The sequence below is a fragment of the Puma concolor genome, chromosome A2 (genome assembly GCF_028749965.1).
Source record: "Puma concolor isolate L17-30 chromosome A2, mPumCon1.1.hap2, whole genome shotgun sequence".
NCBI lineage: Eukaryota > Metazoa > Chordata > Mammalia > Carnivora > Felidae > Puma > Puma concolor.
In genome coordinates this window covers 88,197,864-88,224,144 of record NC_141668.1, presented here as the reverse complement: position 1 = coordinate 88,224,144, position 26,281 = coordinate 88,197,864, and the positions used below count along the sequence as shown (strand labels likewise).

General features: G+C 39.4%; 2 long non-coding RNA genes across 2 annotated transcripts; both read right to left on the bottom strand.

Annotated features, from left to right (window-relative positions):
* Positions 1-1,276: 1,276 nt before the first annotated feature.
* On the bottom strand, positions 1,277-5,540 carry LOC147583295 (uncharacterized). The gene is made up of 2 exons (XR_015248061.1): positions 1,872-5,540; positions 1,277-1,682 (listed from the first exon to the last, which is right to left on the bottom strand). It is a non-coding gene; the product is annotated as an uncharacterized LOC147583295 (long non-coding RNA).
* Positions 5,541-9,110: 3,570 nt separating this feature from the next.
* On the bottom strand, positions 9,111-26,268 carry LOC147583294 (uncharacterized). Its single transcript, XR_003224126.2, has 3 exons — positions 25,715-26,268; positions 23,821-24,015; positions 9,111-9,715 (listed from the first exon to the last, which is right to left on the bottom strand). It is a non-coding gene; the product is annotated as an uncharacterized LOC147583294 (long non-coding RNA).
* Between the last annotated feature and the right edge of the window lie 13 nt (positions 26,269-26,281).

The following is a 26,281-nucleotide window of genomic DNA, read 5'->3' as shown; positions in this document are numbered from 1 at the left end:
CTCTGCCCCTCCCATCACACTTTCAAAATAAATAAATAAAAAATATTCAGCTAATCGATATAGATAACACCTGTGTTATTTTTCACTAGCAAAATATGGTCAAAACATTCCTGTTCACAGAAGATGCTATTCAACACTGGACATCTGATTTTTAAACTCCATACAATTAGTTATGGATAAACTATGGATATTCGCTCTATGGATATAGAGAGAATAAGCTCTACTGCTGAGGTACAGCTTGCAGCTAACACATCTTGCAAGCACAGAGTGCACAGGGGTCAGACTGCCCTTGTCATTATGGTTCAGGCCAGTATCAGATAATAGTAGCCTTTAAGAATGTACAAAAAAAAATCATCTCATTCATATGGCATGGCGAAGAATGGTCTCACCATATGCTTGTTTAAATACTTAAGCAGATTCAAAGTTTTCTGAGAAAAATACAGGCCAAATAATAACCCTGTCTGGTGGCACCTCCCACGCTTAAATCCATAGCAAAGAGGGGTAGAATTTATCTGAAAATACTGCAGATTTAAAAAAAAGTGACTAATGTAAGTTTATTTTAAATATCAATATTTATAATAAATTAGAAATTATAGCCTTAGAAAATATTTAAACTTTGACTCTGCAGGGCACACTGAGTGAATGCTCCATTCTGGGTTTTAAAGGGTATGAATGACTGAGAGGCAGGGTGAGACTGGGTAAGCTGGGTAGAATCATTCCAGAGATGAGTATCTGGTGAGGCCTCTGCTTGATGTGGCCACATGAGTACCCTCTCCTGGTGTCTGGGCCTGGTGCTGCTGTCCTTTGTTACAATTCACCAGAAGGTCAATAGAGGATGAGGGAGCCAGTGAAGCTCAGGGACCTTCAACTTCCAACTAAATTATTCCCAAGTGACCTGAGCAGTTCAGTTGTGAATCATGACTGACAAAGTTAGAGACTCCTAGGGACATCTTTGCTTTTTCCTTTTTTTTTTTTTTTTTTTTGGCCCCCCTTGCCTTTAAGTCTATTAGAGTGAGCATGGGCATTTGCTATGTTCTGCTGATTTTCACCCATATATAGGTGAAGGAAGGAATTAAGGAAGTTGTTAAACTCATCTGCCATGGATAGAGACTCTGGTGTAAAGGGCATTTTTCCATCCCTGGTAAGCTGTATGTACATTTTCTCCTCAGGCAGACATCAGGGGGCCAAGGGCTTGGTTTACAACAAAGATGCTAAACCTCTCTGTCATTTCACTCTCTTATTCTGAGGAACAATCTTAAGCAGTAATGCAACACGATTCATTTCTACGCAGAATGCCTGATTTTATTTTTTGGAGGGGCTTCTTACACCCTGTTGGTTTTATTTTAATCACCTCCATTTGTGTTCCATGTTTCATATTAGCATCTGTATCAGTCTCTACGCAGTTGGCCACTTCTCCGCAGCCAGGACTCTAGAGGCAGACTGTCTGAGGTCTCTGAAGCTTGCTCTATATGTAGTGTTTCCACCGGTCTTGTCTTGGAGTGGTGTAGTTCTATAGAGTCCGTTGGGTCTGGCCTGGCTGCTTTTGGCTCAGTCTATGGGTGAAACTAATTGGCCCTCCTTGCTCTCTTCTTTCTTCTTGAAGTAGTTATAACTTTAGGAGAGTATTTTTTTCTTAAACTCATGTGAAGTGATCTTTTCATCTTCTTGTATGTCTTTAGCACCTGGTAAGGCAACAAGTTGAGCCCAGAGACTGGGTTGGGACAAGGGAAAGTGGAGAGCTGGGTGGAAAGTGGAGAGCTAAGGAGGAGGTTTGTGCCAGGCAGAGGCAGGATTATCTGGAGAGGGGACTGGTGGGGTAGGGGGAACATAAATGGGGAAAAGGAAGAGAAGCTTGGGTAGGGTCATCTGACCTTGCTAATGCCTCTTGATCTGGGTTGAGAGGTGGTCTTCCTCTTCTTCCACCGCTTGGTGCCTGTGGTTTGTGGTTTCCATGATTTCTTCATCACTTTTGCCATCTTGCAGCCTCTCAGTTGTCTAACCCCAGGAGTTTGTCCTCTGTATATATACCTCTCCCAGAACAATGGGGAGTCACACCCCTTCTGCTCTGTTTAGTCAGCAGGGCACTCACTGCAGCCAATGGTGGTTAAGAGGAGCTTAGACATCACAAAGGACCACTCTGGAGGGGTGGGGATGCTAGGTAGGCCAAGATGCTCTAGCTGGAAAAGATAACTGCTAAAGAGCCTTCTCATACTGCCCTGCCACCCCTCTTTGTCTCTCCCTGGTCAATTCTAATTGTATACACAGCAGAGAGGGGGTGTTTCCCCCAAGTCATTCCCCATGGTTCATTCTACTGACTCCCACTCTTTACTGTTACTTAGTATTGTAAGATATCTAAAAATCACCAAGATATAAGCATGGCAGCCTGATTTGGAAAACCTAGGAATCAGGAAATTAGGGGACAGTGTTTGAGGCATGATGCCCTTCATTGTCTGGCTTTGTCTGGCTTTGAAGAAGGCTTTGAAATATAGAGGCCAGGTGAGTGTGTGTGCATGTGTGTGCACTAGGATCACTCATTCACAAGAAATAAGATTAAACTTATGAAATAAGAGTACATTTAGGAATATATTTACGTTTACAGATATTATGTATAATTATCTTTTGGAGATCAGATGGAAATCTTTGGAAGAACATCTTCAAAGAGGCAAGGAGTTTTATTTAACTTCAAGTTTGGGGGATGGCAGATAAGCAGAAATCAGAAGCAGAAGCTCACTTCCGAACCAGAGCTCACCTTTCTCCCCATCTGCACTTATCCTCTCTACCAACAGTAGAAATGACAGATTACAGAGACAGAAAATAGACAAGTGGTTAATTAGGGCTGGCAGAAGAGTAAGGGAAATGAAGAGTGACAGCTAATGGATGTGTGGTTTCTTACTGAGGTGATGAAAAAGTTCTTAGATTGTGGTGATGGTCGCACAACTTTGTGAATATGCTAAAAACCACTGAATTGTAAAAAAAAAAAAAAAATACTGGGGTATGATTTAGTTATATTAAAATATGATTCTAACTACAAAGAGAGCAGAAACCAGGCAAGGGCTAAAGCTACAGACCCCAAATGGACACCGGAGGCTATGAAATTTGTAAGACTAATATACTGCAAGAGAAAATGAAGCAGTGGCTAGAATTAAACTTATAAGATGCAGAGGACAAAGTACCCCACGTGAAGGTAAGTTTTGTCTTAAGATTTGCCAGTCACTGCCGCCTTTTTAATGAGGTAACTGAATCTGTAGCTATCTAGCCAAAAAAAGTGAAAAACAGATCATTGCCCTATTCCCTCCCCCTTCTCTATTCCTGAGAGTAAAACCACAAGAAGAAATCAAATGAACTAGGCCTTCACTCTTCCATGTGGAGAGGTGGCATTCCAGAAAAAAAAACAAGTAGTCTTTTGTGAAAATCTGGGAGGAGAAGAGGTAAAACAATAAGATTGTGGAAGGAAGGAAGGAAGGAAGGAAGGAAGGAAGGAAGGAAGGAAGGAAGGAAGGAATAAAGGAAGAAGAGTCCAGTCAAGAGATGAGAAAACATCCACAGGATCACGGTCTTATGGTTCAAGTCGTGACACCTCTATCATCCGCACGCACGCTGATCTGTAAGGAACTGAAATAGCTGGCCCAGGGCTGATCCTCTTCAGACTGATGCCTATTCTGCCCCAGCCTCCAATTAAATAAGAGTGAGCTCAACTGGCACCCTTATTGAAGACTGCTGGGCAATGAGAAGTACCTATCTACCCAAAGCTCACCCAGTTATAAGGTGGACAAACAGTATAGCTAGAGATAGGCTCTGTGAAGCAGATCAGGAACAGGGCCTGCTATATGAACTGCAGACTCAGGTTAAAAATAATAGGATCTTGGGGTGCCTGGGTGGCTCAGTCAGTTGAGTGACTGACTTCGGCTCAGGTCATGATCTCACAGTTTGTGAGTTCAAGCCCCGCATCAGGCTCTGTGCTGATAGCTCAGAGCTTGGAGTCTGCTTCGGATTCTGTGTCTCCCTCTCTCTCTCTGTCCCTCCCCCACTTATGCTCTCTCTCTGTCTCAAAAATAAATAAACATTAAAAAAAAAATAGGATCTTATTCCTGACAGGCAAAAATATTGAATAAATAGTTTTGCCCCTCTCTTGTCATGTGCTGTAAGTTAAAAAGTAGAATAAAGCATGCAAGACTGTATAGACTGTATAACTGCAATGTATTAGAAAAACTGTAAGATTAAGATACAATAAAAATATACCGAAACAGTGGTATTTTAGTGGTTGTTTCTACTTAGCTACAGTTCCCTTACCAGAACATAATTCCCTACAAGGCATGGCAGTTACTACCATAATAGGTAGTCAGTAAATATCTGGTGACTTGAATGAATGAATAAGCGTATCAATAAACAGATGAATGGATTTGTGTTATTATGGTATGATTATAGATGTTTACTTTTCCCTGTTTTCCAAACTTAACATGTTTGTACAGTTGACTATACATGTTGTATTACTGTTTCTGGTACAAACTGGCTGATGGACAGTGCGTATTTCTCTCTTCTCCAAGAGGCCCAGATACAATGAGGATAAAGGAACTTTTTTCTTAAAAAGGGGTTAAACTACAAGATGACGAGTATGGCACAAAGGTTACATTTCTGGAAGAGGCAAAACGGGTGGAGGAATAGCTGCTGAAGAAGGAGGGCAGGAGACTGAATACAATACACAGAGGGAGAGTGCAGCGAAAGGGACAGCCAAAGTCAAGGCTGTGGAAGGATGGTACCTTACAACTCAATGGGGGATCTTGGTAATTTTCTACCAGTTATGTATGTGGCTTAGGAATGGAGGAGGGGAAGGGAATAGGGCAATGATCTGTTTTTTACTTATTTTGGCTAGACAGATGTAGACTGAGTTGCCTCATTAAAAGGGCTGCAAGGGACTGGCAAATCTTAAGACAAAATTTACCTTCACAGGCAGCACTTTGTCCTCTGCATCTTGTAAGTTTAATTCTTGCCACTGATTCATTTTCTCTTGTAATATACTAGAGGATTAAAAGTAGCCCAGGCAGCCATTCCAAAATAAATTAAATCTTAAAATTCCAACAAAAGTGATCAGCCTTATTTGCTAGAGATCGAGAGAGTAAAACTACATACAACAGGTGGGAATAAAGGTGGAAAAGCCTTGGCTCAATGAAAGAAGTAACTCTAATGACTAGATCAATACAAAAGTGAAACAGGCTACTTAACCCTGTGAGGTAGCAAATCCCGATTCACTGAGAACCTATGTGCTAATCAATGTTATAAAACAATTGTCAGCTTCACAGCTCTGGTCAAGGTTATTTTTAGTATATGTTGGGGGAAAAGAGGCTTTGTCTTAATGTCCTTCTAAGCTACCCACCAAGCAATTGCTCCTTAGCATCCCAGACACTTCTCTGCCAGTCCCTAGGCTCAATTCTATTGGCCACTGACTAGAACAACAGGTAGAGTCTCCATGAAAACAACTATTTCCTTGCAACATTGCCACAGGAAGTGTGAGAGAGGTAAGCCTTTTCTAAGAATAACCATTAGTTTAGTATCATGGCTTTATTTAGTTTAGCACTATTTTTTAAACTTTCTTATGTTTATTTATTTTTTGAGAGAGAGGGAGAGAAAGGGAGGGGCAGAGAAACTCTAAGCAGACTCTGCACGTTCAGCGCAGAGCCCAATGTGGGGCTCGAAATCACAAATGGTGAGATCATGACCTGACCCAAAACCAAGAGTCAGACACTTAACCGACTGAGACACCCAGGGGCCCCTAGCTTAGCACTATTCCAAAAATGATTGTACCTTGCTTTTGCTTCTGTATGTGTGGTAAAATCTCTTCAAAAGAAATACTCATTGGGCATAAACCAAAGCAGTTATAAAATAATCTATATTCTTGATCGTCCTTGTGACTTCATTTAAGATGGTCATTCCCTTAATTACACAAAGACTCAGGAGAAACTCTGAAATTACTTTCTTTAAGGGCTTGATTAAATTCTCAGCTAAAGGTTAATTTCTTTCCAGGCTTGGTCTGGGGGTTGAAGGGCTATGGGAGTTCCAGGGGTATAAAGATCTATATTGGACACAATCACTTTGCTAAGCTGCTGAAGTGGGCAGGAAGTTAAACCCATTGACCTTGGCTCTAACATAGTTGTTTACTGATTTCTTTGGTCCACTGTCTCTACCTCCACTGCATCATGAACCTGGGTTTCCCTTCTTCTACCAAACAGTTCCTCTCACAGCTGTGAGTGACCTTTATAAAATGTGAATTAGGTCCCTCAATTTTTAACAAGGCTTGGCATAGCTGATCTTTGCCTACCTCTTCAACCTCAACTTGCACTCACTAAATCCTAGGTATACAGATATTCATTCAGTTGTACACAAATATTTCTTTAGTGATTGTTACATAACATATGTTGTTTTAGACAAAAGAAAAAAATCTTTTCCTCATGGAACTTAAGGTCTTGTTCCTTGAATAAGCCCAGTACTTTAGTGGGCCTCAAGGCCTTTGCACAAGCTATTTTTCTGCTTAGAATGCTTTCTTTTCACTTCACATTCCTGTTTTGACTGTTTTACTTAAAGTAACTTCTTTTACTCCCACTGAAGAACTCTGTTTATTTCCTTCAGAACTTGTATCAGAGTATTATATTATACTTATTATATTAGTATATTTGTGTGTGTGTGTATATATGTGTATTTGTAATATATCTATGCCATGAGGCCAGGATCATGTTCATTTAATTTGCCACTGTATACTGAATCTGACTTCTTGCTGTCCACCTCCCAAGGCTTAGCATAATGAGCACACGGTAGCGTCTCAATAAACATTATTTGATATAAGACTCTGGGCTGTAATGTATAGAACTGTGGAATCATAGTGTATACCTGAGACTAATGTAACACTGTATGTTGATTATACTTCAATAACAACAACAAAAAAAGAATAAAGACTCTGGGTATATTTTTATTGAAAAGATTCACTGATGGGGCGCCTGGGTGGCGCAGTCGGTTAAGCGTCCGACTTCAGCCAGGTCACGATCTCACGGTCCGTGAGTTCGAGCCCCGCGTCGGGCTCTGGGGTGATGGCTCAGAGCCTGGAGCCTGTTTCCGATTCTGTGTCTCCCTCTCTCTCTGCCCCTCCCCCGTTCATGCTCTGTCTCTCTCTGTCCCAAAAATAAATAAAACGTTGAAAAAAAAAAATTAAAAAAAAAAAAAAAAGAAAAGATTCACTGATGATCAAATTATACCCCATTTCTATCTTTTTATATGTACATTTTAGACAAAAGTGGAAAAGTCTGAATTGCAATTTACTGGCAGTCAGATTGGCTACCTGACTTATTTTGTTCTTTAAAAATAGCCATGTGATAAATACCATGAAGGCAAAAACTCTTAATTCTGAAAGACTCCACTGCTAATGCCCAACTTCTCCATATGGTGCCAGTTTTTATAACAATCTAAACATACAAAAAGTATATACAGTTCCAAATATTTATGAGCTTACAATATAAGTCATGAATGAGAGAGAGAGAGAAAAAAAAAAAAAAAACATTTATTGAACTGGCAAAACAGGTTTTTGAGTCCAAAGGTGGCAAAGGTGTAGCTGAATAGAGCAAAAACAGAAACTGTTAAAAGAACAGTAGTGGAAGCACAAAAAGGAAGTTCCTTAATGAGAAATGTGTTTCTAGGGATAGTAGACATTATATTCTGGACCAAGTAGCTATAGGTCACAGACTGCAGTGCTGGTTACAAAGGGGTCCAAACTAGAGATGATGGATGTATTCTTACAAATCTAGTTCCACTACTGGATAGCAACTCCAAGCACAGGTTCTATGATCATAGGTCAGTAGCATATTTATTATCCTCTTCTATATAATTTCTTTTTCATTCTGTTAACAAATTATAGTGAATATAGAAAATATATCCACAAAGTACAGAATTTCCAGACTAGATATAAGAAACAAGATTTAAAACATGAGGATATATTTCTATAAATGGCCAGTCCTCGGGGCGCCTGGGTGGCGCAGTCGGTTAAGCGTCCGACTTCAGCCAGGTCACGATCTCGCGGTCCGTGAGTTCGAGCCCCGCGTCAGGCTCTGGGCTGATGGCTCAGAGCCTGGAGCCTGTTTCCGATTCTGTGTCTCCCTCTCTCTCTGCCCCTCCCCCGTTCATGCTCTGTCTCTCTCTGTCCCAAAAATAAATAAACGTTGAAAAATAAATGGCCAGTCCTCTATAATGGGTACACTGCTAATGCAGTTACGAGCATACTGGGCTTCCACACAAGAGTTTATTTGAAGAAATGATTCTATTACTTTAAAAAGTCTAAAGGATGGCACAGCTATTATAAATACATTTGAATTTTTTAAAAAGTAGGACTTCAAAATGTTTTCACTGACTTGCATAAATAAGGCCAAAAATGATCAAATATTCCATGGCTAACAAAGACCTAAAATAACAAAATATTTATATATATGTTAAATTCATTAATGTGTAAATACATTTGGTATTACTATAGAAACATAATAATTAGCTAATATATTAATTAATATCTACTAACCTGGGTTTTATATTAATAGATTAGTTACTATTAAATAATAAGCTATTTAATTAATGTACTGCTGACTTCCAGATTTTGCTGACCCACACACAGGTTCTAAAGAGATACATCTGAGTTTAAGGTGTTACCCCTGTCCTTGAAAACTGTCTCAATCATACTATTTTGGAATCTCACACACATGACTAATGTATAACTTGTATAAAAAGGACAGGTTGTCTTTAGCACTTGAAAATTACACAGCTAGAATAATATATGCTTTGCCTACAGTCCTCTCAGCATTGATGATAAACTCTCAGACTGTTCACAGGTATGACCTCTGTTGGTAGGACCCTATTTCTGATTTTGGCTCCACTTCTGCCTAATGGGGTTCTTAAATATAAATTTTTTCCCTAAAACTGGCCCTGTTTTGAACTAAAGTATACTAAGTCAAGTATTTCCTAATTCCTCCTTCCTTTAACATAAACCACACCAAACACAAAGATGAACACATTGTTTTCTACTATAGTGCCTTTAATAGAAGTACTGATAAGCTAAGAAATCTGTTCAATTTAGTTATTTACTTTTTAGAGTTTTTTTTTTTTAATGTTTATTTATTTTTGAGAGAGAGACACACAACTTGAGTGGGGAAAGGGGCAGAGAGAGACGGAGATACAGAATCAGAAGCAGGCTCCAGGCTTTGAGCTGTCAGCACAGAGTCTAATGCAGGGCTCAAACTCATGAGCTGTGAGATGATGACATGAATGAAGTCAGATGCTTAACCAACTGAGCCACCTAGGTGCCCTAAAATAAGTTATTAAATATAGAAAATGAATAAAGACAGGACATATATAGTTTGGACTCTTAAACATATACCAATTCTTCCATGGCTCTCATTCTCTAACTGGGGTCTCCAAACTTTTCGACCATGCACCATGTATTAGTTTCAAAGGCCACCATAACAAAGTACCATAAACTAGATGGCTTAAACAAGAGAAAATTGTCTCACAGTTTTGGAGGCTAGAATCCGAGATCAAGGTGTCAGCACCACCTGTTCCTTCTGAGGGCAGTGAGGGAAAGATCTGTTTCATGCCTCTCCCATAGCTTCTGATGATATGCTGGCCACCTTGGAGTTCTCTGGCTTGTAGAAGCATCAGTCCAACATCTGCCTCCATCTTCATGTGGCGTGATCTATTTTATAAGGACACCAGTTATACTGGATTAGAGGCCCACACTACTCTGGTGTGATCTTAACTAATTACATCTGCAAGTACCCTATTTCCAAACAAAGTCATATTCTGAGATACTAGGGGTTAGAACTTCAACATGAATTTTGGGGAACACAATTCAATCTGTAACACACCATAATACATGTACATTTATTTATACAGTATTCACATCCAGTAATGCATTAAGAATTATATACATTATAACCCCTATTTTTTAAGTTTATTTATTTACTATTTTGAGAGAGAGAGCAGTGGAGGGGCAGAGAGAGAGGGAGAGAGAGAGAAAATCACAAAAAGGCTCCATGCTGTCAGCACAGAGCCTGATGTGGGCCTTAAACTCATGAACTGAGATCATGACTTGAGCTGAAACGGAGAGTCAGATGCCTAATCAACTGAGTCACCCAGGCGCCCCCTATACCCCCTATTTAATTGGAAATTTGAAAAAGATAAGGCAAAGGTAAATATACATGAAGTAGAGGCACCTGGGTGGCTCAGCTGGTTGCGTGTCTGACTCTTGGTTTTGGTTCAGGTCACAATCTCACGGTTTCAGGAGTTCACACCCCATGTTGGGCTCTGTGCTGGCATGATGGAGCCTGCTTGGGCTTCTCTCTCTCTCCCTCTCTCTGCCCTCCCCTGCTTGTGCTGTTTCTGTTTCTCTCAAAATAAATAAGTAAACTTAAAAATATATACATATAACTAGTAATATTTTCTTTCTGACTCCTGACAGATTGCCTTGCACACTCCCTAGATTACAGACATCTCACCAATTTCAAGGATAAAGTCAAGCTCTTTGGCTTAAAACATCCAACCTTCCACCATCTGCCCTCTGCTTACTTCACCTGCCTCGTCTCCTGTCACCCCCAACATATCTGGCATTGCAACCAGTCTGAACTATGTGCAATTTCCCACATGCACTAGGCTCATTCTCGCTTCAACAACTCTGCACATGCTGTTTCCTATTTCTGGAATGCCCTCATTCTCTTCGCTTCCTGTAAACACACAGTGAACTCCCAATCATTTTCTAAAATTCAGCTCAAATGTCATCTCCTTTGGGAAGCTTTCACTGAATGCTCTAGGCAGCATGAAGCACTTTCTCAGTGTGTGTAGTACCTCGTTCCTATCTCTATCATGGAAAATCTGTTTACATATACATGTTAGGCTGAACTGGTATTTGACCATTTTTGACCTAAAAAAAGCAATTTCATATGGTTCAACTTAACATTTCAGTAGATGACAAGTCCATTGAGAGCAGGAAGCATGTTTTACTCATTTTTATATTTTTAGTGACTAAAATGAAGTTTGGCATAGAGTAAGTACTTAATATATGTTTCCTGAACTTAAGGAAAGACTTACTTTAAAACCACAAACATCCTGCATTCAGATATTTCTTCTCAAGAATGGGATAAGTATTGACTTGGTGCCTCCCATAAGAATAATGATTGGTTTAAGCTTCATTGCCTTTATTTAGTTTAACAGTATTTTATTTTTAAAAAAAAATTTCTTTTAAACGTGTATTTATTTTTGAGAGACAAGAGAGACAGAGCATGAGGAGGGGGAGGGGCAGAGAGAGAGGGAGACACAAAATCCGAAGCAGGGTCCAGGCTCTGAGCTGTCAGCATAGAGCCTGACACGGGGCACGAACCCATGAACTGCAAGATCATGACCTGAGGAGAAGTCAGTTGCTTAAACGACGGAGCCACCCAGGCGCCCCTAGTTTAACGGTATTTTAAACCATTTTTCCCTGCTTTGGCATTTATATGTGTGGCAAAAATCTCTTCAAAATAGACTTTTAACTTAAAAAAAAAATAGAGAAATAGCAGGAAGAAGCTACCTGAGTATTGTTTTATAACCAACATCAAAGTATTTAATGATTTTACTTTCAAAGTATTTGTATGCTAAATGAAGAGATTAGTTGTGTGAAATGAATATATCATTTTAAATTCAAACAATTTATTAGTAAGAACAAAAGTAAATCTAATTTCAAATTTCAAATTGTGCCTATTATTACTCGGTTTGTGAGAAAGCTGTGATAACTGCAATAGTGTTTAAGTATTACATGAGAGTTAAAATGCAAACGAGTCTTGTATGGCAAGAACTATTCAGTTAAAGTCAGGAAGAAGCACCTGGTGAACCCCATGAGCAATTAGAAGGAAGTGAAACACAGTTACATGAACATTTTTCACCCTTCCTCATTTAAGCCCTTAAGTTAATAAGATGTGTTCAATGACTCCAACATGCCAAGGCAGTTGTGAGCAAAACCTTTCACAATCTGGCTCTAGCCCATTTGAGAGACTCCTCTCCTTTTATGGCACTTTGTGTCCTTTATACTTAACTACAATGAAGTTCTTACAGAGAATAGCATATTGAACATGTCATTCCTTATCTTTTTCCAAATGCTAGTTCCTCAGCCTCAAGAGTCCTTCTCCGTCTTCTTTGCTTACTAATCTTTAATTCTGCTTGAATATTCTCTTTTCCATCCAGAGCTGTTGATCTGCCTTTTCTATTTTCAATGTATATATTTCATGCTACCACTGCATTACTTTAACGACAGTGCTATAACGTAGGTTATGTCTGTTTTCTCAATTATATCGTCATGGTGTCCTGGGTCCATACAGATACTCACTACTATTTGTTGTATGAATAAATGAGTAAGAAATGAGAGAAGAGTCTTGAATAATGAAGCATCAACGAAAGGCTTATTGGAAACAGATCTTGTGACTAGATAGTAAGGTTTGCTCCATGAGGACAAGGACCATGTCTGCCTTGTCTACTGCTATATTCTCAGAACTTAGCCTACTGTTGGGTACCAAGTGGATGTTTAGTAAGTATTTGCTAACTTGGGGCACCTGGTGACTCTTGATCTTGGGGTTGTGAGTTTGAGCCTCATGTTGGGTATAGAGATTACTTAAACAAAAACAGAAAAAAATAAGTACCTGCTAACTACTTAATGCATATGGACAATAAAAAGCAGGCTATCTAATAATTAGTTGAAAATAAACTGAAAAGGGGAATTCATAATAGGTAGTAAGAAAAGCAAGCACCTCTAGCGTAAGTCGTAGTATATCAAGGAATAAAGAAACTGTAGAAAGTAATAACATCACTGAATAGCAAAAAAATTTTGGGGGTGCTTGGGTGGCTCAGTTGGTTAAACGGCCAACTGCAGCTCAGGTCATGATCTTGGGGTCCATGAGTTCGAGCCCTGCATCAGGCTCTGTGCTGACAGCTTGGTGGCTGGAGCCTGCTTTGGATTCTGTGTCTCCCTCTCTCTCTCTGCTCCTCCCCTGCTTGTGCTCTATCTCTGTCTCTCAAAAATAAATGTTAAAAAACTTAGAAAAAAAAATTTTTAATTACTAAAATCTCTCATCATAAACATGAGAGATTATCCTGGGAAGCAGAAGAGTTAATGTGAGTTGAGATAAATATGATTTGTATTTTCAATTATCTATACAGCGGTAATTGGCATTATTAGTATCCCAATAGAAATAAAAATAATGATGTCCTCCGCATCTTTAAAAAATCTGTATCATTTGCCACTAATGTATTTATATTTTTCTGTTTAATGCCTCTACCTGGAGTATCAGAAATAGTATTTAATCCCCAAACTAAGTTATTTATTGATTTATAAGCACTACACATTATGACTGTATACCTGTAGTTATATTGATGCTGCATTACTTTAGGCTTATTTTCCTATGATAATCATTGAAGCACTTCCATTGGTATTTAGACCTTTTGTGCCTCTAATAGCTATGCCTATGTGCTGACAGTTCACGGTGAAGAAGAAGAGACTCAACATCTATACTCCCCACACTTGTGACCTGTATCAAGGTGATGAGCCAGGCACACTGCTAGTATTTGTGAACTCAAATGGCAAGATTAAGACTTCAAGACAAATTCCACCCAAGTTACAATAACTTTACAAAAATAAAGTTCATCCACTTTGGCCATTGGACTTGTCAATCTCTGTTGGCAAGGATGGATATGGCAAACTTTGACCCGAGGCTTTGTGCCTTGGTATTCAAGGTTTCCAGGTACCAGATTTGTACCTTTTTTCCCCATCCTCTTCACTAATAGATGTTAAAACTCCCAGTGACAATAGTGTAGAACTTAGTATTTTTTAGGCATTAAAATCGAATATAGAGAAAAGACCAACAATAAAATCCTAAGAATAGGAATTACAGGGGTGTCTGATCGGTTCAGTCAGTGGAGTGGGAGACTTGATGTAAGTGTTATGAGTTTGAGTCCAATGTTGGGTGCGGAGATTACTTAAAAATAAGTTCTTAAAAAAAAAAAAAAAGAATAGGAATTACAATACAGCTTGAGTTAGATTTAAAAGTTAACTTAAAAAGTGGTTATTTATTTGATGGTTCTTTAGTATAGCTGTTTAATTATACATCTATTTTTGAATCAAATGGTATAGAAATAGTTACTCATCTGATGAGAATAAAGAGCCAGCACTTGAATCTAAGGCAAGATACATGTTACTTCATGGCTCTGTACAAATTATACAAAAAAGCTTTTCAAAGTAAAATCTGTAAAACTGAAATAATGAAATGATAACTTTGTGACAGTCATAGCTTCATAATTCCCTGGTTCTAGGAGCAGTGTTTGCACAAAACTGTTGTCATCTAACTGTGGGTCATCCCCCTTGCCCCTTGGAATCTGTTAGACTTGCTTCACGATGTTCAGGTTACCCAGACTTTCTCTCGGCAACTGAATTATAAATTTTCTCTAAAAGCTGGAGCCAGGGGCGCCTGGGTAGCTCAGTCAGTTAAGCATCTGACTTCAGATCAGGTCATGAGCTCATTGTTTGTGAGTTCGAGACCCATGTCAGGCTCTGTGCTGACAGTTCGGAGCCTGGAGACTGCTTCAGATTCTGTGTCTCCTTCTCTCTCTGACTCATCCCCTGCTCATGCTCGGGGTGTGTGTGTGTGTGTGTGTGTGTGTGTGTGTGTCTCTCTCTCTCTCTCAAAAATAAACATTAGAAAATAAATAAATAAATAAATAAATAAATAAATAAATAAATAAAATAAAATAAAAGCTGAGGCCACTGTTTCTATAGGTCTGTTGGTCTTTCCTACTCTCTCCCACTCTCACTCCTTCCCCTAGTAGTAATGCTGGCCTATTCTTTTCTGGGAGATAAAAAAGCACCAGTACCCTAAGAAACATGGTACCTTTTTTGAATGCCCATTTTCAGAATATAGCAATTTAATTAACTGAAACTTCTAAAAAGGTCTGGTAAATGTTTGAATTTAAAATCTGATGCTTTAGGGGCACGTAGGTGGCTCAGTCAGTTAGGTAGCCGACTTCGGTCAGGTCATTATCTCACAGTTCCTGAATTCATGGGGCTCTTTGCTGTCAGGACAGAGGCTGCTTTGGATCCTCTTTCCCCACCCCCTGCCCCTCAAAATAAATAAAATTAAAAACAATTTTTTTTTTCTGATGCTTTAAAGTTCTGCTCTCCCCTGCAAGACAGGACACATTAGAAAGAAAACTGCTTTAGAGTCAGAATGAATGTGCCATTCGAGCTCAGTTTTGAAAATTGCCTTGGAAAACTTTTTTGAAAACACGGGATAAAGTGAAATGTCCACAAATATGAGGCTTATATGAGGCACTCAGTAAATATTATCCTTCTACCCATAGTAATGGTCAGATAGTGTGGCTAAAGCTACAAAGCAGAGAACAATTATTCTGGAGGTGAAGTTTTCCTGTTCGAAAAGAAAGGAAAGGGTATGTAGTAAAGAAAATTCACAAACTGGGTATAGGATTGGTTTTTCAATCCAGATATTCTATGAGTTTATCATTTTTCTTTACACCTCTTTGCCATACCTAGGTTTCATGGTTATATTTTACCCTCTACCCACCAGTCATCAACTAAAATAGTTCCTTCTTCCCAGAGAATTGAGTGGAACGACAAAACATGCTTTTAAGAGCTTTACAACATTGAATAAGGTTTCCGTCATACATTTTATAGGCTTCGTATCCTTTTCTAAAATGATCTGATGTCCTCCCATATAAAAATTCTGGCAGCAAAATTAACTCCAGAAGAGACATATTTATAGATGGTTTCTATTTACTTTATTGGCCCCTTTTACTCTTTATACCTTCTTTCTGCTTTGTGGTTCCTTCTGGCTCTTCAATGAAGCCTTTAAACAGTGGGCTACTCCCTCACTTACACTTTTCAACTTCACTTTCCTCTACTTTGCTCTCTTTCTGCTGAACTTGAGTGCATACTCAAACTGGAAAGAAGATTGTGGTTGAGCAAGTGGTTGGCTTATATTTGTTGGAAAATGATATTACTGGTTAAGAGGTGAGAATTTAACTCATCTAAAATGTTGAATAAAAAAATATATGGATTGGAAGCTTTCAATCTTGACCATTTACTGCCCTTTTTTTTTTTTTCCTTTATCCAAGTTCCAGGCAGGAGAGAAAGGGGAAAGAGAAAATAGGCTAAGTGTCTCTTCCCACCCTTAAAAGGCCTTCCTGAAAACCTCACCCAAAGACATCCACCATATTATTGCCATCTCCAAGAGGAAGGGAGGTTGGGAAGGCTATTTTTTCTTGTTAACCTAGGCACACTGCAAACTAAATGAAATAAAGGTTCCGGTAGTAAGGAAGAAGGGGGCAAACAAATACTAGCCATCTCTGCCACAGAAATGTTGAGTTTGAGGTGTTTTTGACATATCCATGGAAGATGCTGATTAGATAGGTCATAAACACACAGGAACAGTCAGGTCTAGAGATGTCCATTGGGGAGCTATAACTATAAAACTAATTTATTAAAGTTATGGCATGTTTGAGATTGGCCAGGAAAAATAATGTGAGAGGGAAAAAAGTGTCCTTGCCTTGAAATTTCAGCGCCTCTACTATTTAATGCTTGAGAAGAAGAGGAACCTGTAAAATATTGTGAGAAGGAGCTGCATGATAAATCCGAAAAGTTTTGGAGATATCCAACTGAACTCAAAGTGGCTGCTGAATTTAACAGATAATCCTCTTCCAGTGTCCCAAATTCATCTTTTATTTTTTAAATTATTTATTTGTTTTTTAAGCAATCTCTATACCCAAAGTGGGGCTTGAACTTACAACTCTAAGATCAAGAGTCACATGTTCCACTGACTGAGCCAGCCAGGCGCCCCCATCTTTTATTTAGTTATTTTGTTTGTTTTTTGAGAGAGAGAGACAGAGCGTGCAAGCAGAAGAGGGGCAGATAGAGAGGGAGACACAGAATCCAAAGCAGGCTCCAGGCCCTGAGCTGTCAGCTCAGAGCCCGATGCAGGGCTTGAACCCACAAACTGTGAGATCATGACCTGAGCCGAAGTTGGATGCTTAACTGACTGAGCCACCCAGGTGCCCCAGATCCTTTCTTTTAATTTTTTATAAAAAAAAAAAAAAATTAATGTTTATTTCTGAGAGAGAAAGAGAGCGCGCGTGCACAAGTGGGGCAGCGAGATAGGGAGACAAAGAATCCAAAGCAGGCTCCAGCCGTCAGCACAGAGCCCAACATGGGGCTTGAACCCAAGAACCGTGAGATCATGACTTGATCCAAAGTCAGACACTTAACCAACTGAGCCACCCAGGCACCCACCTAGATCCTTTATTTTTTAAAAAACATTTTATGTTGGATACTATTTGGTTAATAAATGCTATTTGGGTACTTTAATTCTTTCTCGTATCTCATAATAATTGAATGCCTCTTATTTATTTCTGTATGAAACACTTCTATTTACAACATATAGTATGCTTCAACCCTGGGATCTCAAATAGCTTCTTTTCTACTTCGTAAGTTCAGTGATTACAATTAGGGTGAGGGAAAGGATTTACATAATCATTACAGAGCCCAGTGTCGGTATACCAAAGAAATTGATGATGTATCTATGGTTCAGTGGGTTCTTGCCATATATGTATACATGGACTTCAAACTTGATAGAAATCTTATTTGCCAGTAGAAAGGGCAATAATGTAATATATGCAGCTTCATAAGTTTCCTTTTCTGAAGGTAAGTCCAATAGTTCTTTTAACAGGTTAGGTGTGGATAGATGCAATGTTGATCTAAAGGTTTTTTACTCCACTAGTACAACAAAAGGTTTTCAGATACATACAAAGAGACTAAGTAGCCTTAGATACTATGTTGTGTTCTAATTTAATAGAGTTCTTTCTGAAATTTATTTAGAGTTGCTTAACTCTATAATTCTGAAGACAGCTACCAAAGAATCAAAATTGACCCTCTTACTCCTGTCACTACTTCATCTATTATCTAAACATACCTTTCTTCCTAAAGGAGAGAATTATAATCAGTGTTTTTCTTATAGCCTTGAACATCCCTGTAGGAGATATAATGCCACATAAAATCTCATGCTATCACTTGGTGTTGTTTTACTTATTCAGCTGGAGCCGTTCTGTACCTTTGGGGAAAAAAGTTATATAGAATGGCATTTTAGTTGTATGAATTTTCAGTGCATGAATGTACAAATATATTAGGAAACAATTACTATGACTGAAACCCATATGTGGACATAACTGGATTCATCAGAAAGCTAAAATTTTGACTTTTTTTGGTGGTTTTACCTTTAGACTACTATAGAACTATTCTATCATTTTCTGGTGAAAACAATTATATTGGCAAATCATAATTCAGACTGACTCACTGACTGATTTATCTATACTGATATATCCAATAAACATTTGTTGAATGGTTAATGTATACAAGGCATTTTGTTAGATTCTACAGATACATAGGTGAATCAGAGTGAATAAAAAAAAGATATGATCTGTGTCCTATGGAGCTTACTGTTTACCGAGGGAGATGATAAAAAGTAAAGAAATAATTGTAAAGTAATTATAAACTGTGACAGGTGCTCTGAAACAGAGAGAATACTGTGATAGAGAATAATGAAAAGAGAGCCACCTTCAATTGAATGGTCAAAGATAGCCTTTAGGACACCTGCAAGAATAGAGAGTTGGGGGTGGGAGGGAGGAAGCATTCCAGGCAGGGGAAACAGCCTGGGCAAAGGGTCTCAGATAGGAATGGGCATGATTAAGGAAAAGAGAGAAAGCTAGTGTGGCTAATGCAGCATGAGTGGAGAGTGGCATGCGATCTTCAACCATCTTTTCACATGGTATAAAGGTAGAAATCAAAATCCTAAAACAACAGTCAGCAAACTATCTCTTGCAGTCAAATCTAGCCTGCTTCCTAATTTTATATAGTTTTACTGAAACATAATCACACCCATTCATTTACATGCTATCTATGGCTGTTTTTGTGCAACAAACAATATTTGCTACAAAGACCATGTGGTCTGCAAAGCCTAAAATATTTATTACTGGACTCTTTAAAAACAAATTTGCTGGCCCCTGTACTAGACGTAGACTAAATTAGAACTGACAACATGGTAGCTGAAAAGGTCAGGCTTTCTTAAAGCACAGAACCACTCTTTACAAGCAATAACTCAAGTCAGAAAGACACATAAAGATGAGCAGGTCAATGTGGTAGAAGCAGGGCTTTGAGATGTCCAAGCCAGATTGGTAGAAGAGATGTCTTTAAGGTTAATATGGGGTTTTATAAAGCACAAAGACCTTCAGCCAAGGGTGTCAGGAACCTGGACAAGGCCAGAGGATAGTGTACTGGCACAGTGAAAATATAGTTCAGCTCAGGAATACTGGAGGGCATCATGTATACAGAAACCAGATTCTAAGAGGTGCAGCAGGCAGCTCTAAGCTCTGCTAACAAACATTATGGCTGGAAACCTGAGTATAAGTTGACTCCTGAACAATATGGGGACTAGAGGTCCTAACTGTTACCTGTGCAGTCAAAAATCCACATACAACCTTGACTCCCCAAAAACTTAACTACTAGCAGCCTACTATTGACTAGAAACCTTAACAATACCAGTAAACTAATATATATTTGGTATGTTGTTTATATTATATACCGTAATCTTATAATAAAGTAAGCTAGAAAAAATGTTACTAATAAGGAAAATATTTGTAGCACTGTACTATGGTTATTGAAAAAAATCCACGTATAAGTGGACCCATGTAGTTGACATTTATGTCATTCAAGGGCCAAATGCATTTACTTAGCATCTATTTCAGCAATTGACAAAGGTAGGGTTGTGCATTAACAAACGAAACTCTCAAAACCTACCTTACCCAAACTAAGCTGTTCTTTTCTAGATCAGAAGTCACACTGGGTTACACACCTGGTAAGTTTTGTTTGGCTCACACAGCTTCTTAGGAAACTTCACATTAAAAAAATCTAGATATCTAGCAAGTAGGCCCACTGCATTTCCATATGGAAATATCAGTTAGAGCTGAGAAGCAAATGTACCTTGTAGATAAGGCAAGTATTCTTAGTTTTCCACAGTCCTCACCACTTCTTACTAGATAACATTCAGCTTGCCTTATTTTTATTATTTTTGAATGTACCAAGACCATGTGGCATTCAAGTTTGTAGCCCCAGGTTCCCATCTTACCATAAAGATCACAAACCTGCACTTTACACAGGTCTTTTCAATATACATTTATTGAGCACTGATCATCCCAGATACTATGCACACAAATATAAATACTGCATTATCTCTGTCATAGAGGAGCTCACAGGCTAAAAGCAGAGACCAATGATCCTATGTAGAATGATGATGGCACAAAGGAATGCTCAATTCTCACTGACCAGTCAGGAAGCACCGCCAAGGGAGATATTTAAACTAAATCTGAAAGGGCAAGCAGAGCTTTATTACTGTATTCCAGGCAGAGGAAACAGAATGCACATGGCGACAGGGAGTGCAACTCTTTTAGCAATTACACATAATTCAGAATAGATGAAAGAGAGGGAAGCTGTAAGAGAGTTAGAAAGATAGTGGTGGGGTTATATATCAAGAATGGCTCATATCTACACTAAAAAGTGACTTTTATTTCATATGCAAAAGAGAATTCCTGAAGAGACTGAAGGATAATTGAGTTTACATTTTAAAGGGTTTTTTTTTTTTAATTTACTTATTCTTGAGAGAGAGAGAGCGCGCGCGAGAGAGCGAGCGCGAGCAGGGGAGGGGCAGAGAGAGAGACGGAGGGAGAGAATCCCAAGCAGGCTCTGCACTGTCAGCATGGAGCCCAACACAGGGTTCCAACTCACAAACCATGAGATCATGACCTGGGGCAAAATCAAGAGTCGGACATTTAATTAACTGAGCCACTCAGGCACCTCCAGATTTACATTTTAGAAATACAATTTGGTAGCAACATGGAGCATAGTTTAGAAGATGCAAGACTGAACGCAGACAGACCAGTTCGTAAGGAAATCATTGACAAAACCCAAGATGGCTTGAGGCCCGAAGGCAAGAAGCAGCAGCAAGAATGAAGAGGAACTGGCTAGAGACAGTGACCCACTGAATGTGGAGGAGGAGGGAAAAAAGAAGTCAAAGATTCCCAAGTTTGTAGCTTGAATGGTAAGGAATGTAGGAGATGACACAGGGGAGGATGGGAATGGGTGGTATGAACTCAGAGGTATTTGTGGCCACACTGGTGGCTATGTCCGCTTGGCATCTGGGTAAGAGTCAGTAATCAGATACAAGGTTAAGGCAGGTGGGAAGTTGGGAACTGTCAGCATTTGTGAGCGATCAGAAGACACTGTGATGCATACTATCACAAAGAAGTGTGCAAAGTGAGATCGAGAGCAGGGACATATGCCAAACATTTAAATGGAAAAGAGGGAACAATGCTCAGGCCGGCTACAGAAGAGCAGATATAGACGTTGCCAGCAGCATGGAGAGGAAGAGAATTAGAGTGTGAGGAACTGAGGTGTTAGTAAATGTTTGCTACCAATTACATACTATAGACTCTAGGCTGGAGAGTGAAGAAAGTATAGAAAGGATGGATTACTATAGGGCTTCCAGATTTACTGAGAAAATTAAAAAGGGGCATCTAGTTAAGCTTGAATTTCAGATAAATAAAGAATATTTTTGGGGTGCCTGGGTGGCTCAGTCGGTTAAACAGCTGACTTCAGCTCATTTCATGATCACACAGTTCGTGGGTTTGAGTCCTGTGTTGGGCTCTGTGCTGACAGCCTGGAGCCTGGAGCCTGCTTCAGATTTTGTGTCTCCCTCTCTCTTCGACCCTCCCCTGCTCGTACTCTGTATCTCTCTCTCTCAAAAATAAATAAACATTAAGAAAAAAAATTAGGGGCACCAGGATGGCTCAGTGGGTTAAATATCTGACTTCAGCTCAGGTCATGATCTCATGGTTCATGAGCTTAAGCCCTGTGTTGGGCTCTGTGTGGAAAGCTCAGGGCCTGGAGCTTGCTTCAGATTCTGTGTCTCCCTCTCTCTCTGCCCCTCCCCTTGCACTCTCTCAAAAATAAATAAACATTAAAAAAATTTTTTTTTAATTAAAAAAAGATTATCTTTTTAGTATAAATACATTCCAAATTCTGTAGGGGGATACTTACATTAAAAATTTATTCATTGTTTACCTGAAATCCAAATTTAACTGGGTGTCCTATATTTTATTTGGCAATCATAATTAGGTAAAAAAGAAAGATCTAGAGTCTGGGAGTACTCCTGAGGTCAAAGGGAAGGGTATGGTATAGAGGAATGAGGAACCTGAATATTAAGACACTGTAGTTTAGGATTTCAGAGATGGAAGAGTGATGAAAAGGATCAGGAAAGGGCTATTTTGTGACTGAAACAGAATGGAAATGCAAGTCCTAGAAGAAACACTGAGGCAAGAATATTGGATGGCTCATTAGTGTGGACACTGAGGTCAGTTAAAATGTTGGCTGAAGGGTACAGGGCATGAACATAAGCAAAATATCAAAATCTTCATTAAGTGTGGCAAAATGACCAGGAAGTCAGTGAAGGATGATACAGCCATACCACAAAAATCTGATAGGAGGGAGGGATTTTGACATGACTTTGAAAGACTACTAACAACCTGAAATTCTGTGAGAGGGACAGAGAGAATCTTAAGCAGGCTCAAGACCAGTGTGGAGTCTTGATGCGAGATCATGACCTGAGTTGAAATTAAGAGTCAGACACTTAACTGACTGAGCCACTCAGGCGCCCTGAGAAGAAACAACTTTCAAATGTACAGGCTGTGTCCTCAAGGTTTCAAACAAGATGGAGAAGCAGGGTATATGGGGTATGTTTTCAACAGAGCTTGTTATAGAGGAGAGAATGAAAAGGTGTGGGAAAGATTATCAGTGAGTTGATAACAACAACGAAAAGCAGAAGAAATGGGGCTAAAAAGAACAGGAACAAACAAGGAATCTAGTCTTGATGGGGAAGAAAAGGTAGGCTTTCTAAACAAGTGAGAATTGGCTTAAGTTGAGATCCAAAGGAAGTGATTTCTCACCAGCATCTCATGTTCATCAGGTCCAAGGTCAGGAAGTAGTCCAAACTTGTCCCTTTTCCAATGTTTCCTAGCTCAGTGAATGGTACCACTGTCCATCAAGTCATGCAGGTTAGAAATAATGGAGGTATTCATGATCTCTGCCTCCATTATGCTCATTAACCAAACCATCACAGAAGCATCAGGTAAGGAGAGAAGCTTTCCACACAGTGGAAACATATGTGATATTCTTAGGTTGAAAGATAGCATGGTGCATTCTAGAAACTAAAGAGCTTTTACCTTGATACAGAAGAAAGTACTAGATCATGATGTGTCTTGTAGGTCACATTAAGGATTTGCTCTTTATCCTAAAAGCAATGGAAGCCACTGGCAGGTGTGAAGCAAGGAAAGAGACATTACCAAATTTAGGTTTTGAAAAGAGCATTCTGGGTAGAATGGAGAACAGATTTGAGACAACAAGAATATAGGGAAATCACAACAAAGGTCAGTGTAGTTATCCTGGTGCGAGGGGGCAGTACTTTGAATAGGGTACCAACAATGGGCATGGAGAAAAGTGCATGGTTTCAGTAAGGCAGCAGAGATTAAGCCAACAGGAATTGGTGACAGTGATGGGAATTCTCTCCTAATATTATAAGGAATGATCTAGTTGAAAGAGAATGGTTGATTACACAGGAAAGAAAACAGTTAATTGAACGCTGATAACAATAATAGTGCAAACTGAATTACCTGGAAGGATCTTCCTCCAATTGCAAAGTGTAAGGAGTCCATGAGATCAGGGGACCATGTGTGCCCAGATCAGGGGGCAGACAGAGCTGTGCTGATTAGACATCACTATTTGCAGGAAGTGAAGGATGTGGACATAAGCTTGGACATGTTGAATGCACACATGCAAGGTTTCTTCTGGTGTGGTAAGTGAAGAAGCTGGGAATGGGAAGAGAATGGGATGCATCTGAGAATGCTAGAAATATGAGAGTTCTAAATTTAAACCTGGCCTTCCAGATCATTATTTCAGTAGATACATCATGTATTAGAATAGAATACATTTTTTTTTTAAGATTTTATTTTTTAGATAATCTCTACACCCAATGTGGGGCTCGAACTTAAGACCCTGAGATCAAGAGTTGCATGCTGCACTGACTGAGTCAGCCAGGTGGCCCAGAATATTTTTTTTATAATAGTTTGTTATCTTGATTTATAACTTAAATGTTTAGACACATGGTACGTGAGCCTCTGAGCCACATTTGCCCAGGCTCTGCAAATTTAAGGTTAGGACTGATAAGAGTGCATAATAGTATAAAAGACTATATATAGTGCAAGCAGAAAAAAATTCCTGAAGGTGAGAGTACATCGTAGGTGAGAGTACATCATAGCTGGGCCCTTACAAAGTTAGACATCCTAGACTTCTATGTGGGAGATGAGAAAATAAATGGCACAAGTTTCCAATTACCATATTATCATACACAAGAGAAACATTTATGCGCTTGGAAGGTCAACAATTAAGAAGCTAACTCTAGGGCGCCTGGGTGGCTCAGTCAGTTAAGCATCTGACTTCAGGTCATGATCTCACAGTTTGTGAGTTCGAGCCCGCGTCAGGTTCTGTGCTGACAGCTCAGAGCCTGGAGCCTGCTTCGGATTCTGTGTCTTCTCCTGTCTCTGCCCCTCCCATGCTCATGCTCTGTCTCTCAATAATAAGTAAATATTAAAAAAAAATTTTTTTTAAATAAAAAAAAAAGAAGCTACTCTAATTGTAATGGTTTCAGTGTGACTTTGTAAAGCTTCTTGCATATGGCAGAAGTTTAGAGCATGGAAGAGACCTTAGTGATCATGTAATTGAATTTATTCCGCTAAAACAGAGGCTCTGACAGATGAAGCACTGTGACGGAGGTCACAAAGCTAGTTAGTAGCTGATGATTTTCAGCCCCATCCTCTTAGTCTGCTTTCCCACCAATGTTCCTTTTCGTGAATACATATGCTGACAATCAATTGCAACCACTAAGTTTTCACTTTCTTTCACTGATATGTATTAAAGGAAGTAAATACTTTGATTATTTTAAAAATCTGACGCACCTAAAAAAAGGACCACTATTAAATTTTGACTCCAAAGTATTCTAAACAAACAAAAAAGGGAAAACAAAAAATTCCAATTTCATACGGTCACAAGAAATGATAATCCTGGAAAGTTACTTTTAACTGTTTTCCATAAAGTTACAGGTTACTTGGGGCTCCTTTTAAGACTTAAGAATATTCTCCGACTGCTCATTTCCTGATTTGACTTTTATTTTTACGTCTGTTCCTTTGACTTGTTAATCTCCTGTGAGACCTCAGAGTTAAATTAAAATCTTACTCCTCGCCTCGGTTGCAACTGTACTACTGTACCTCATCTCCCCCAATTCCTTATCTTCTAAGCTAGAAATCAAAACACACGCTTATAAAACATCGAACACTCAGGATGCTAACCACTATTTTACAGTTAAAAAAAATTTTTTTGCCTTTCAAACATCAATAAATATCGCTAACGGATTTTTCTTAGCAAGTTTCATTTGTAACAACTGCAATAAAATCAAGATCTTTACGGGTGTACCATAAAAGTTTAAAAGAAAAATTCTCCAGGGCGTCTTACCTTCAAGTTCGGAAGAAATCCGAAAGTTCTAGGTTTGCAGGAAGTTATCTCCCTCAAAGCATTAGAGCTGACGATCTTAGCAACAGTAACAAATCTTGTCAGGACACCAAGTGATTTTTGGTCCCTCCCATCCAACTGCCTAACAGAAGGAAGGACTTAATTCCGCACATAATTTTCTCCTCTGAGCTAAGCATCTGCGAAACTCGGATTTCTGAGAGCGAAGAGAAAGGGAGGGACCAAAGGGACCCCAAGGCAAAAAGGAAGAGAAAGTGATACAAAAAAAGTCGTCGAAACAGAGTCGAGTGCGACCTGGCGGGGGCAGATTTGGGGGTCCATTCCGAACACTCACGGGGCACCAGAGTTCACGCTGGCGACAAGTGGAAGACCCTCCCCTCACGGCAAGCTCCGCCACTAAGCCGCGCCCAGAGGAGCTGTGACCTCCAAAACGGGTCCGCTTGGCGATCCTGCCTCTTCGGCTCCAGATTCGCGCCTTTGGTTGGCTCCCAGAGGGATCCCTCAGCATGGTTCGTCCAATGGAGGGCTTCGCCGGTGGCCCGTCCGCTCCGC